This window comes from Chelonia mydas, chromosome 9, assembly GCF_015237465.2.
Source record: "Chelonia mydas isolate rCheMyd1 chromosome 9, rCheMyd1.pri.v2, whole genome shotgun sequence".
NCBI classification, from domain to species: domain Eukaryota; kingdom Metazoa; phylum Chordata; order Testudines; family Cheloniidae; genus Chelonia; species Chelonia mydas.
This window is the reverse complement of record NC_057855.1, coordinates 6,794,801-6,808,471: the sequence shown is the minus strand read 5'-3', so window position 1 is coordinate 6,808,471 and position 13,671 is coordinate 6,794,801. Positions and strand designations below refer to the sequence as shown.

General features: G+C 50.4%; 1 long non-coding RNA gene across 1 annotated transcript; it reads right to left on the bottom strand.

Moving 5' to 3' along the window:
* Nucleotides 1-769: 769 nt before the first annotated feature.
* LOC114021926 lies at nucleotides 770-11,800 on the bottom strand. Its single transcript, XR_006283572.1, has 3 exons — nucleotides 11,547-11,800; nucleotides 3,007-3,111; nucleotides 770-2,158 (listed from the first exon to the last, which is right to left on the bottom strand). It is a non-coding gene; the product is annotated as an uncharacterized LOC114021926 (long non-coding RNA).
* Nucleotides 11,801-13,671: the final 1,871 nt, after the last annotated feature.

Sequence of the window (13,671 nt, the reverse complement as noted above, 5' to 3'; positions counted from 1 at the left end):
AGTCAGACCTTACGAGCAGAGGGACAGCATGGTTGGGTGCTTAAAGCATGGGAGAGGGTCAGGAGATGTAAGTTTGAGTCCCCACTTCACCACAGGCTCCGTCTGTGACCACTTCTCTCTACAGTACTGTTATATAGGGTCCAACTGAGATCCAGGGCCCATTGTGCTGGGTGCAGTACAAATGGTTAGCAAGAGACAGGCCTTAGCCTGGAAGAGTTACCAGTTATAATATCTCTGTGCTTAGCTTTTCTGTACCTGAGCTCCCCTATTGTCAAAAGGGGATATGGCAGGATTGCGAGACTCATTTTAGAATCATAGAACCATAGAGTTAGAAGGGAGCACAAGGGTCATCTAGTCTAACCCCCTGCCAAGATGCAGGATTTGTTGTGTCTAAACCCTCCAAGACAGATGGCTCCAGCCTCCTTTTGAAAACCTCCAGCGAAGAAGCTTCCACGACCTCCCTAGGGAGAAGCAGTTGAGTCTATTTACCACTCCTCTAATTTGCGTCATCTGCAAACCTTATCACTGTTGATTTTATTATTTCTTCCAGGTCATTAATGAAAATGTTAACAGTCTAGGGCCAAGAACCAATCCCTGCAGGACCCAAGTTGAAACACACTTATTCTATGACGATTCCTCATTTACAATTACAATTTGAGAGTTATCAGTTAATCCGTATAATGTGTGCCATATTAATTTTATATTTTTCTAGTTTTATAAATCAAAATGTCATGTGGTACCAAATCCAATGACCTATAGAAGTCTAAGCATATTACATCAATACTATTACCTTTATCAACCAAACTTGTAATCTCATCAAAAAAGATAAAGTTAATTTGACAGGATCCATTTTCCATAAACTATATTGAATGGCATAAATTATATTATTCTCATTTAATTCTTTATTAATTGAATCCCATATCAACCACTTGATTATCTTGTACAGGATTGATGTCAGACCAGTAGACCTATAATTATCTGCGTCATCCCATTTACCCTTTTTAAATGTTAGCATAACATTAGCTTTCTTCTAGAACTTTCCTGCTGTTCCAAGACTTATTGAAAATCAATATTAATGGTCCAGCCAACTCCTCAGCCAGCTCTTTTGAAACTCTTGGGTACAAGTTCTCCAGATCAACTGATTTAAAAGTGTATACTTTAGTACTGCTGTTTAACATCCTTCCACGATACTAGTGGAATGGAAAGAGTTCTGATGTAATGTCTTTTTCCCCCAAACACAGAACAGAAATATTTATTGAACTCTTCTGCCTTTTCTGTATTATTGATAGTTCTCCCATTTCCATCAAATAATTTTGTGGGGTTCCGAGCTCCTCCTGTGGAAGGAGCTGAAGCAGAGCTAAGAGTTATTACTACAGGAATGCAGATTGGATTACAACAAAAGACTAACTGTGTGGGCTGTAAGGCACGTTAGAGGTATGAATTGAACATCACAGGGTTTAAATCTGCTCCAAACACAAGATGAGAAAATTCTTCCTTGAAATAAACCAGCATAGACAATAGAAAACAACACCCCTTCTCCCCACCACAGTAAATTCCTCCTCCACCGTGGCACACAGCGTGGGGAGGACACAACAAGTCATTACCCACAAGCCAGGGGCACAAGTAAGATGGACAGAAAAATGAGGGAAATGTAGTTTTAGATTGATGACAAACTCACCATCAGGCCTGGCCAGGAAGGAGGTCAGAGGGTTATCTTTGATGCTGTGCTATAGAGGCCAGGTCCCACACACACTGAAGTCAGTTTTCCATTAATCTCAATGGGATTCAGCTGGTCCTGTAATACAGTCTTACCTCTATGGTCACCAGTTTAAAGCCCAGGTCAGTGAAAGCTTGAAGTTCTTCCCACCTGATGGCGGTTTGGTTTCCCCATATAACAGGAGATGGATATCTCAGTGCCATTCGTATGGACGTGTGCACATCACACAAACCACTCCCACAACTGCCACTCATTGGAGCCCTTCTTGGAGGTCTCGGTGGGGAGGCCAAAGCTGAAAGTTGGTCATGAAGGCTGCATTCCACTGGGCCCCTCTAGCTCAGAGTGGAGGCACTTTTGCGGAGCACCATGAGGTCCAGCACTGTATCTATCCCAGAAGCGATTTGAGGATTTCGGTCTCCAGCCTGCCATCTTTCACCAGCACTAGAATTCATATACAGGTTAAATGTGAACAAAAGAAGCTGCATGCCATGTTTGTTCTAATTCTGTCTTACATCTCTCTAGGCATTTATATCAAGCTCATCACCATGCTATCTGAGCACCAGCATGGAGAGATGGAACTCGCATTCTGGAGTGGAAGACTTGATATGGGACCTCCAGAAACAGCATCCCTAGCCTGAGATGTTCACCGGAGTCAAGAAACCTTCCACACACTCCCCAACCATAAAGGCAAAGATCACTTTCAGCTAGCCAGAGTGAAGGGAATTCCAGAATAGATTCTCAGAACAACTGTGGGTCACCCCTCCCTGCTTTCTGATGAGACACTGAAATTTGCGTGACTTCATCTACTGGTTGTGTTGAGTCAGGAAGGCAGAGCAGAGAGAGGAGCTTCCAGGTGTCCAAGAGGTGCAAACTCATCACAGGTTCCAACACTGGGATCTGTTCAAGAAGCCTGACCTGCCGCACCACTCTCACCCCTACCAATAAGTGATGCTGTTATGGGAACAGATAGGAGAGGAAGATGGAGACCTGCGGTTGAAAGGACAGCCTGTGTGAGTGAGACCAGGTTGTCAAAGAAGCTATGTTGCATACACATGCAATCATTTGGCTGCACAAATTCAGTGGATTAGGCATGCAGTTCCCCAACTTGCATATGCAAGTGTCCATTTGCACACATAACTGATGGTTTGAGCAGCCACAAAAGGGAGGCACTATGGGAGTGTGGGCCCCCACTTTCCAGCTGCCTCTAAACCTTGAAGAGGTCAGCAGCTTTGGCAACACTTATAAAAGGGGAGCTGGTGAATGAGGGGTTAACTCAGCGAGTACCTCACCTTTGCCTTCCGCACAGCTGGTTCCACTCTTTGGCAGCGAAAGCCTGTCAGGTCCAGTGCTGTCACAGGAAGGAGCTCTGCCAGCAGCTGTCAGTGACGTAGCATCTTCAGGACAAGAAAGCAAGGCAGTGAGAACGAAGTTTCCTTAACCCTGTGAGCAGCAGCTACTGGGTCCCAACAAAGTGGGCACCTACCACTCCATGTAGATCTGACTGCAGCCTGAGGGCATGTGTCATCTGTCTGTCAGGTCCCTGGGTGCTGTATGCCGCAGGCTCCCATAAGGCGCCTAATTGCGTGGACTTGCTCTCTTTGCAAAGGATCTCCCCCCTTCTCTCCCAGCCTAGCCTAAGTAAAGCAATTGGCATGTGGCGCGGGGTTAAGGGGGATCAGCCATGGCACAGCTACAGCTGTGCAGAGCTGGCACACACATTTGATTTTGGAAGCGTTTACTAAACAGATACTTGAGGCGCTCGACCCTTGGTTATTGCAGAGAAAGTGGAAGACATCTGGGGGAGGCAGGGTCATGCCTGTGGGTGGACATTGGCATCACCACCACCAATAACCCTCTGTAACCATACTCAGTTGTTAGAGCCTCTGCCCTCACTTTCCACCCCTTGACACTGAGTCACTCTCTGATTCTCTAACTTCCCTCACAACTGTCGGGGAAGGGGACAACTGTTCTTTGGCAGGAGTCAGACGAGCACCAGATGGTGCCACCAGCTGCAAGCACTTTCGTTCCTGCTGGCTCGACCGGAGCGCTCGTGCATTTCGCAGAAGGAAATGGATGAAGGGGCCCCAGGTGGTGGGGGTGTTTGTGCGCATTGCCCTGGCCTGCCCAGGGCTGGTCTGTAGCCGTGACCTCACGCTGCGCTTCTGGATGGGGTTCGTCTGCTGGACAGCTCCCCAAGGGCAGCAGCCATAGAAGCAGCAACAGAGGCCATTGTGCCCTGATAGGCCACCAACTCCAGGGGGGCTGATCACAGGAAGCGGGGTGATAGTGTCTTTTGCCTTTGTGATTTTGATTTCCTTGCTAGGCAGCACCCCTTCTCTCCCCGGTCACTAAATTGTGTTCTATAGTCCATAGACTGTAAACTTTTAGACCGAGTTCTGTGGGGCACGGACTGTGTTTTCCTGTCTCATACACAATCACACTCATTGCTGGCACTTAATGTAATAAGTGCTACTAATAATAAAATAATCTCCTATTTGGGGTCTCAGCACACCAGATCAGAGAAAAGCCCAGTAGGGGAGTGGTGAGTTGGAGTTTTTTCCTCCTCTCCATCTCACCGTTCACGAAATCGACTTTGGTTTATGGTTTTAGAGGGGAAACAAACGGTTGTTCACATTCCAGTTGGAAGATTTCCGTTACGTTCACACCCTCCAGCAAGAAGTTCGGTAAAAAAGTAAACGACATAACACAACCTTATTTCTGAGAATTCAGAACGGTCACATGCAAGAACCCTATGACCGAGAGGCTCAAGTCCCCGCACCTTACTCTAGACTGTCTGGCTGCAGGCTGCCTGCTGCTGGGCCCCGATTACATCCTTCCCTTCAGAGCCCCCTCGCCTGCCAGCAGGACCAGGAAAACCCTCTGAAGTCAACAGCAACAGCCTATAACTATGAGTTTTCAATACACCACAATTGCCAGCACCCTTCAACAAGAATTCAAGTACAAGGAATCTCAGCAACAGCCACTGGGTCATTCCCATCCACCCCGCCCCCCACAGGTGACAACTGAAGCGTGAAGAGGTTATAGGGTAGCTCTCTCATTCACAAGGTGTTTTGTAACACCAAGCCCAGCTTGGCACATTGGCTTGCATTCCCCCAGTGTGTGATTATCTCACCATCATTCCCTCCGGCGGTACCTGATGGCTAGGGCAAGTGGTCGATGAAGAAATAATTGAGAGAACGCTACAGTACGTGTTACAATGCCTGACAGAGCAGCCAACACTTCCTGGAAATCTTTGAAATAAAGCTCCACCTTTACAAACAGTTGGGCTTCTCTAGAGCTTTCTTCTTTACTAAGGAAGGAACACCTGATCCTGACTTCATTTACATGAGGGTGAATCAGGAGTGACTCCAGTAAAGCTAATGGAGTTGCCTCAGTGTCAAGACAGAGTAAGCAAGACCAGGATGAAGTCCAAAAGGTATTTGCCTGAGAACAGATCAGTTTCTCTTAAGAGTGCATCTGTTTCTGAAATGCCACCTGACAACCGAGTCCTCTTTGGTGATGTCAGAATAGTCTCCTGGCAAGACATGAGGTACTATGGACTATTATTAAATACTTATATGATGGTAGCACCCAGAGGCCCAGATCAGGTCAGGGTCCCTGGGCGAGGCACTACAAAGAGGGAGATATGATCCCTACCCCAAAGAGCTCATGATCTAGGATGACAAACAACTTACAAAGCGTGGGGGAGAGGAAAACATACAGTCTATGATAGACATTTTTGCATAAAATTGTAGCTAATCATTTTGTAATTACATAATTGACTGGGCCCTCTACTCAGTCCAGCTGATTTCTTATAGGCACCAGATCTTTTGGGGTGGTGAATTCAGCAGGAGAAAGATCAGAATCTGAGGGCCTGAATCTCCCTTGCCTTGTATTTTGTGCCATTATTTACACTGGTCAAAGTGGATGCAAAATGGGAGACTTCTGATCTGATTGTGCTTTGTCCCCTGTAAGTGACCACATGCCAAGGCCGTGGAGGATCAGTCCCAGGAAGGAGAAAGAAGAAAGAGACCCACCTTGTGCTGCAACCAGGTGCCAAGACAGGATTTCTCCCTATGGCACATTTTCTAGCATGTTCTCTCCAACTCAAACTGGATACCCTGGGGAGTATGATTGCCTGCCTAAGTAGTACAATGTTTAGGTCAGACTTGAAGGGCTCACCTCAGAACCAGATCCCTCTACTGAAGTGAATGAAGTTGTCCCTGCTTACATTAGAGTGGAATTCTACCCTCACTCTTAAATGGCTTAGTTTAAGTCTAAATTAGCTTGCAGACTCACTGGAGCCAGGGCCTTGCCTAGACCCCTCTGCAAAGCACCCACTCGGCCCAGCACTAGCCCATGACAAATGTCGTGCGGCATGCAACAGTTGAGGAGAATGCGATGGGCCAGCGAGAAATGTATCCCTCTTTCCGTAGCCCATCCTGCAGTGGTAGCAGAGCAAACGGAAGGGGAAATGTCAAACTGCTGAACGAGGATAGCAAAGGAGCCGTAAAGGGACTGAAGAGACAGGAGTCTAGATGGAGGAAGGATGGTCCAGTGGTTAGGGCATGAGACTGGGCCTTCAGTGACCTCAGCTGAATCCCTTCGTGACTGTGGGCGAGACACTTAGAGCCGGATTTTTAAAGGTAGTTAGATGCCTAAAGACGAAGCTAGGCCCTAATGCCTTTAAAAACCTGCTCCTGCGTCTGTATCTCAGTTCCCCATCTGTAAAGTGGAGATGAGAGCACTGCCCTGCCTCCCAGGGGTGTTCAACATCAGAGACAGTGAGGGACTGTGATACTGCGGCCCTGTACATACCTGTACAGCAAAGCACCAGAGTGAGCCAGGGGCTAATTAGCCCTCTCCTCTAGCCTGTGCCATGTACTCTGTGCATCCTCGAGCCATCCAGGGAAATGCCATGCCTACACAAACCCCCCAAAACTCATCACACATGCCCACTTCTGCTTTGACACCACTGCCTCACACACACACTGAAAGGGTTAGAACAGCAGCGGGTTGGGACAGAAAATGCTCATGCTTCTACCCTTAGGGATGCCAAGACCTGAGAAGGGAGGGGAGCGTCGTGTTATCCTCAGTCAGAGACCCTGCGGCCAGCGGCCACGGCAGCCCTCGTCCTGCCGACTCAGCACTCCCTGCATGCTAGCTCCAATCTGGCTGCCCAAGCCTCGCCCGCAAGCAGCTGACAGGCTGGCCACGCTGCTTTCTGGCAGGCTGAGGAGTGAATGCAAGCGTAACTTATCAGTATTACCTCATGTGAAAGCCCTGTGCCTTTGTATCTCAAGCAAACACTGGGCATTATATCCTAGCTGGTTCACATTGTTATTCTGTCTGGTTGCAAAAGGTTAGCTCTGTGGAGCACAGCACGTCCACACAGGCCCTGAACTTTCGTGTGGCAGCCGGACCCGCACCCCACCCCACTGTCCCCAGAATAAATGGCTCTCCACAGGAATAGCAATATCACCCGCTTCGTTTCCCAGGCACGTCCAGAGCCAAAACAACACGCCGTTATCTGGACTGCAAAGCTGCACAGCAGCCTCCGCCGGCATCATCCGTGGCGCATAAATCTGCTCAGGTCGCGGTTCATGGCGGGGCCATTCTTGTTCCCTCCCTCACCTTTCCCTCACCCCTGACTAGAGCTCAGCCTTGGAGAGCCACTGCCCCGGTCGTACCCGCCTGAGACCCCAGTACCAGCCCGTGCCCACCACCTCCCATTCACTCACATATCCTCTTCCCTGCCGCGGCCCAGTCTCACCACAGGCACCAGCCCAAACGCCAGGGAAGCCTAGCCAGGGGTTCACACATGTTTCAAAGACTGAGCTGCATAGGAACAGAGATGGTGTCTTGGAGGCTCTCTCCTATTCCTCACTGCACCGGCCTCTCTCTCTCCCCCACCCCTCCCCATGACGATGGGACATTCCCACGGCAGCTACAGAAATAACTTACCTGGGAAAGTAACACAAGCTGATCCCGGGGGGGACAAAGACGGGGGGGCGGGAGCAGTAGCAGCAGATCCAGCCTTGTCAACCTGATACAAGGCTTGTGAGTGGAGGTGGGCCAGAGGGGGGATCCCAGACAAACACCCCTCCCTCAGAAGAGCAGAAAACAAGACGAGCAAGCCCAGGGGTTCACTTCTGAAGAAGGTCAACATTAGTATAAGCTCTGAGGAGAACGTCCTCTGTGAGGCGTCCGAGGCCTCAGGCACTGGTGTGCGGTCTGAGAGACACACGGATTTGGTTTCTGGAACTACAGAAGGCAAAGCATGAACTTAGCAGGAGCTTCTCTCTTGCCCTCTAACATCCTCACCATGTCCTGGACATACGCTAGCAGGACTTGTGGCCCTCTCTTCTTCCTGGGTCATTGGCCTGAAGAGCCTCCCCTGCTCAAAGGGTCCCATTAATTTCATTGCCATTGCCACCACCACCCCACCCTCCCTCAGGCTCCCGGGTATGTCGACAGTCAGTAAAGACAGGAAAGGGAAGTTACAGGACCAGCCAGAAGGCTCGTGGAGAAGAGAAATCAGGGAACTGATGACAGTTCCCGTCAGCAAAGACAGCCTTATCCAGCCTACTGCCAAGACGGGACACGCATCGTCATCCAATACAGAGCGCTCTACACGACTAGTGAAGGCCTGCTCGCCCATCCCAGCCGTGCACGTAGCACATTACAGCATAGACCCCGGGGGCACCTCGTTACAGCTTGGTGCAGAACAGGAGGGGCCAGTCATGCTCAGACTCAGAGGGAGGATGGTGTTGTGGTTAAGGTGCCGGACTGGGACTAGGGAAATTTAGGTTCAGTTCCCAGCTTCCTCCTGTGAGCAAGTCACTCACTCTCTAATCCGGCCTGGGTCTGTCCTTGGCAGTGTTGTTGCAGCTGGGTGGGTACCAGGATATGAGAGAGGCCGGTGGGCGAGATAAGGTATTTCACTGGGCCAACTTCTGTTGGTGGAAGAGACCCCCCGAGTCTCCCACACGCCTATCACAACATGGTGTGCCTCACCCAGCGCATCGAACGCTGCAACAGCAGCTGCATGGGTGAAACCAGACAGTCCCTACGCTCTTGAATGCGCTCATGCAGAAAAACAACAAAAGACAAAAACACGCGCAGGCAAACGCTTTCCACAAAATGATCACTCCACACCTGACCTCTCAGCCCTCAAAGGAAACCTGCACAACGCCTTCAACAGACAAGCCTGGGAGCTTAAATTCATTACTTTGCTAGACACTAAGGACTTGTCTATGCTTAAAACACCACAGCGGTGCAGCTGGATGGCTGCAACGCTTCAGTGTCGACCCTACCTACACTGACAGGAGGGGTTCTCCAGTCGCTGTAGTAAATCCACCACTCCGAGGTGTCCACCTAGCACCATCTACACGGGGGATTAGGTCAGTTTAGCTACGTGGGGATTTTTCACACCCCAGAGACACAGAGCTATGCCATTGTAAGTTGCCAGCATCGACCATTCCTCAAAATCAAGGACTCAATAGAGAGACTGGTTTTGCATCTTTTTTTAACACTCTGGGCTTCCCTACACTTGAAATGCTGCACTGCTTCAGTGAAGACACTACCTATGCCGACAGGAGGGGTTCTCCTGGGGACACAGGTAAGCCACCTCCCCAAGAGGCAGTGGCTCGGCCAACAGGAGCATTCTCCTAGCATTGTCTACACTGGGGTTAGGTCAGTTTAAATGCATCACTCAGCTGGGTGGATTTTTCACACCCTGGAGCAGCGTAGTTACACAGACCTAATTTCCTAGCATAGACCAGGCCTTTGTAACCCACTAACCCTCCTTTGTCCTATGGCTGCGCAGGTGTTAATGGCCCACTTCGTTCTGAATGGCCTCTCCGCAACAGGTGTTAACTCCTATGCTTAAGGGCTGGTCTACACTGGGACCTGACATCGGCACAGCTATCTCGCTCAGGGGCGTGAAGAATTCCCCTGGTGCAGACAGCGCTACGTCCACGGAAGAATTCTTCTGTCAACCTAGCTGCAGCCTCTCAGGGAGGTGCGTTCACTACAGTGACAGGAGACCCCCCCCCCCCATGGCCTAGGCAGGGCTTGTCTACACTTGAAGCACTGTGCTCCCCTGTAGACACAACCGACGCTGACAGAAGGGGTTCTCCCGTCAGCTTGGCTGATCCACCGCCCCGAGAGGCGGCCGCTTGGACGAATGCTTCCCTTGACCTACCGCTGGCTGCCAGACCAGGGGTAGGTCGGCTTACCTGCAGCGCCGAGGGGTGTGGCTTTTACACACCCCTGGGGGACGAAGCTGGGTCAACCCAACGTTTTAGTGTAGGCCAGGCCATAACATTACTCTTTAGCGCTTCCAATGTAGACAAGCTCTAACAATCTGCTCCACCTTGTATTTAGCCGGGACGCACGGATTACCTTTCCCAAACCTGACGAGCAATGTGGGCCTCAAACGCTTGTCTCGGTCTCTTCCACCAACAGAACGTGGTCCAATACAAGATAGCTCACCCACCTTCTCTTTCGACTGTCCAGTCTTTGGGCAGGGACTCCTGACTACATGTTTGTCCAGCATCCAGCACAGTGTGACCCTGATCTCCACTGGAGCCTCGAGGCATTACCAGGATACTAATAATTATTAAAGTTAGGGGTAATTACACCAGACCCTCACTCCTCAAAAATGCCGACTGGGACGCAGGAGGGGGAAATGCAAGGGGAAGAAAGGCGCATACCATCACCATGGCATGGGGAGTGGAAGGGAAAAGAACCCAACCTTGTCCCCACAAAAAGTGAGATAGCTTCATTTTCCCCCTATTCAACGAAGGACTACATTTCCCCCCATCAGCTCACTGATCCAGCCCTGGATTTAGCCCCAAGGCAAAGAAACAGACAAAAGGGGACACACAAGGAAGCAGCAAAGAGATTAGGGCACCCGGATCAGACAGAACAAAATGACAGAAGATTCCCTAGGGTGACCAGATAGCAAGTGTGAAAAATCACCACACTTTTTTTTGCAAGGGGTGGGGGTAGTTGCATATATAAGACAAAGCTCCTAATATCAGGACTTGCGGTCACCCTAAGATTTCTGTACACTGCAGCATCGGCCCAAAGATAGCCCAGTGGGGACAAGCAGAGGCCAAACTGCAGAGGCTCAGGGCACTGGGAAGGGAAGCTTGCGTAGCACAGACAAAAGAGGGTCTGAAATAATTCATGGACCAAATGTGCAGCTGGTTTCAGTTCACACAGCTCCACGGACGTTAATGAGCCCTGCCAACCTACATCCACGAAGAGCAAAGCCCACTGTAAACAGCGTAAGCGATAGTTTCTTATACGAGCTCACTAGGGAGTCATCCCTACCTTGTGCTGTAGGCATTAGCTTCTACCGCACGCCCACCTGGGTGAACCTTATTGCCCTTTGCCTAAAATGCTGTCACTAATATTTATTAAGTAGTAAAGACAAAATTTAACTGCAGTTTACTGGGGAAGTGGGCGAGGGTGGGGAGATGATTGGTTGGGCAGATAGCAGACATACAGGGCCCAATTCCTGCTGGTTGTCAGGGAAGAGGGATCCAGCATCACATCTCTGCCCCAAAAGCCGACAAGAACAGGAGCAATGCAAGACAGGGGCCTCTCTCTGTTCCCCCTGCCCCCCATCTGATTTGATCAATGGCTCTGCAGCAAGGCCTCACCCCTCTAGTGCCAGACACCTCCACTGCTTCCGGTTACCTCTTGAGTCAGTCAGACAAACACCCTCCCACGCACACAGCGCTGGTGGTTCCCGCAATAACACCAGCCTTCCTGGGGTTTACTAACAAAGCAGCAGTTTCTGAAAAGCAAGTATCACCTGGTGCAGCTTCCGTGCCACCCTCCTTCAGCGTTTGCACCTCAGAGTCCCATGGTTCTTGTCCCCCAGCTCAAGTAATCCTTCCACACCTGGTGCAGATTTTCCCACAGCCTTCCTTCAAGGCTACATTTAACCGTCCATTGTATCCCTTGCAGCTAGGACTCTCACTGACAGCTTCCCCCAGCAGACTTCTGCTCCCTGTAGGCCTTTTTCTACCAACCCACTCCCCCACCAGCAGGCTCCCTAGACTTACTGCAAAGCCAGCTGACAGGCTTACCTTATATCACGTAGCTCTGTCACCTGACTGGCTACATCAGGCACAGGTGAGCCCAATTCCCCTAAGAGCCAGCCTTAGGACAGCTGCACTGGGCCATGCATGTGCCCAAGGACCAGTGCCCTGTTATGGACCCAAAGGAAAGAACAGCTACCTGGAAAGGGGTTGGGGGAATCTAGAACCAATCAGAATTTCTTCGGTTCTTGAATTCCAAACCCTGTGCAGCAAGGTCTTGTTCAGTGGAAACTGGCCAGATAAAGCTCAGACGTGCCCAGGCATGTCAGAAACCGGGCACAAAGTTTTCAAACAGAGGTTTCTACAGCAAGGCACCTAAAGCCAGATCTCAGCCTAGATCCTCAAAATCAGTGAGAGCTTAGATACCTGGACACTTTGGAGGGTGTAACTCGGTTTGTAACTCAGTTTTCACATGTGCGGAGCCCTTGTCCTCCCATCAGCCGTGAGAGCACCCTTGAAAACCAGGATCCTCTCATTCACGGCTCCCTTTGCATTTAAATGACCAACTTTGAGCACCTAGGGCTGAAAATGCTGGCCCATGTTACTGAGAACGAGGGTCGAGAGGATGGAAACTGGGAGGGGTTTAAAAAAAAAACAACGAATTGCCATTTCACCTTCCTTGCTACTGGTTGTGCCCCAGCCAGGACAGTGAAACCAGTCGAGGCAGGTTCACTCTGTCCATCTCCTGCCCTCGCCTGTGCTGGAGTGTTTGGCCTTTCGGTGCTGCAGGGGAAGACTGAGAGCCCCACGAAATCCCCTCCCCTCTCCTCACCGACCCTCTTCAAACAATCTCTTCACAGCCGATTTTGCAAAGCCCCCTTTTAATAAGTACAAACCCTTCATTTGGAGCCTAAAATCCTTGAACTTTGCCCCCTTCCCTGACACAATATTTAATTAAATCACAAGAACTTTCCCATAAAGGGCAGGAGGCCCCAAACCTCACTGGGTTCTCTTATCCCAACAAAATCCCCCTTCCTGCCCACTCCCACCCCAGTGGGGTTCAGAAGAGGACAGCTGCTGTGGGGACACTTAGACCCCTCTTCTTCCCATACCCCCTTCACACGCAGTGATGCTACATGTAGGGTGACCAGATGTCCCAATTTTATAGGGACAGTCCCAACTTTTGGGTCTTTTTCTTATATAGGCTCCTATTACCCCCAACCCCTGTCCCGATTTTTCACACTTGCTGTCTGGTTACCCTAACTACATGTGCCCGATGCTAAATGGCTTTGAGGGAAGATGGCCACAGATTCACTGCTGGGCACGTTCTTGAAGCAGACACCCCGACATGTTCCCCAAGGCCAGGCCTGGCGCTGTCTCTGCAAATGAGTGGGAGCTGCTGCTTCAGCCTCTCTGCTCATGGGCACAGGTGAGATTTCTGTGGCCGGTGCTTTCAAGGCAGCAGCAATCATGTCATGCTAACTGGGCCTGATTCTGCGGTCGTGCCGGTGTCGATCAGGAGTGACTCCCTTGAAGCCAGTGGAGTTACCCCTGGGGTAGAAGCAGAGTCAGTGAGATGAGGATCAGGCCCACTAGCACCTGCCCCCCCTCTTGTTATTAAAGCTCTGACAAGGGCAAAATCTCTGGTGTACTGTCATCCCCAGGCCCACAGGGGTAAGGGGAGGGGGCGGGTGGGGTTTCATCTGCTTGTTCCCAAGACAGTGCCAGCCTGGAAGCATAGCACCTGTGCCCAGAACACCGGGAGGCAGGTTGTTTCAGGAGACAGTGACTAACGTCAATGAGCCAAGCAGCCCCCGTATAAAGCCAGTGGCCTGGAAATTCCTTCCCATGGGACAGCGACACTTCCCAGCTGCTGCAAAGGTTTGAGATTAACCC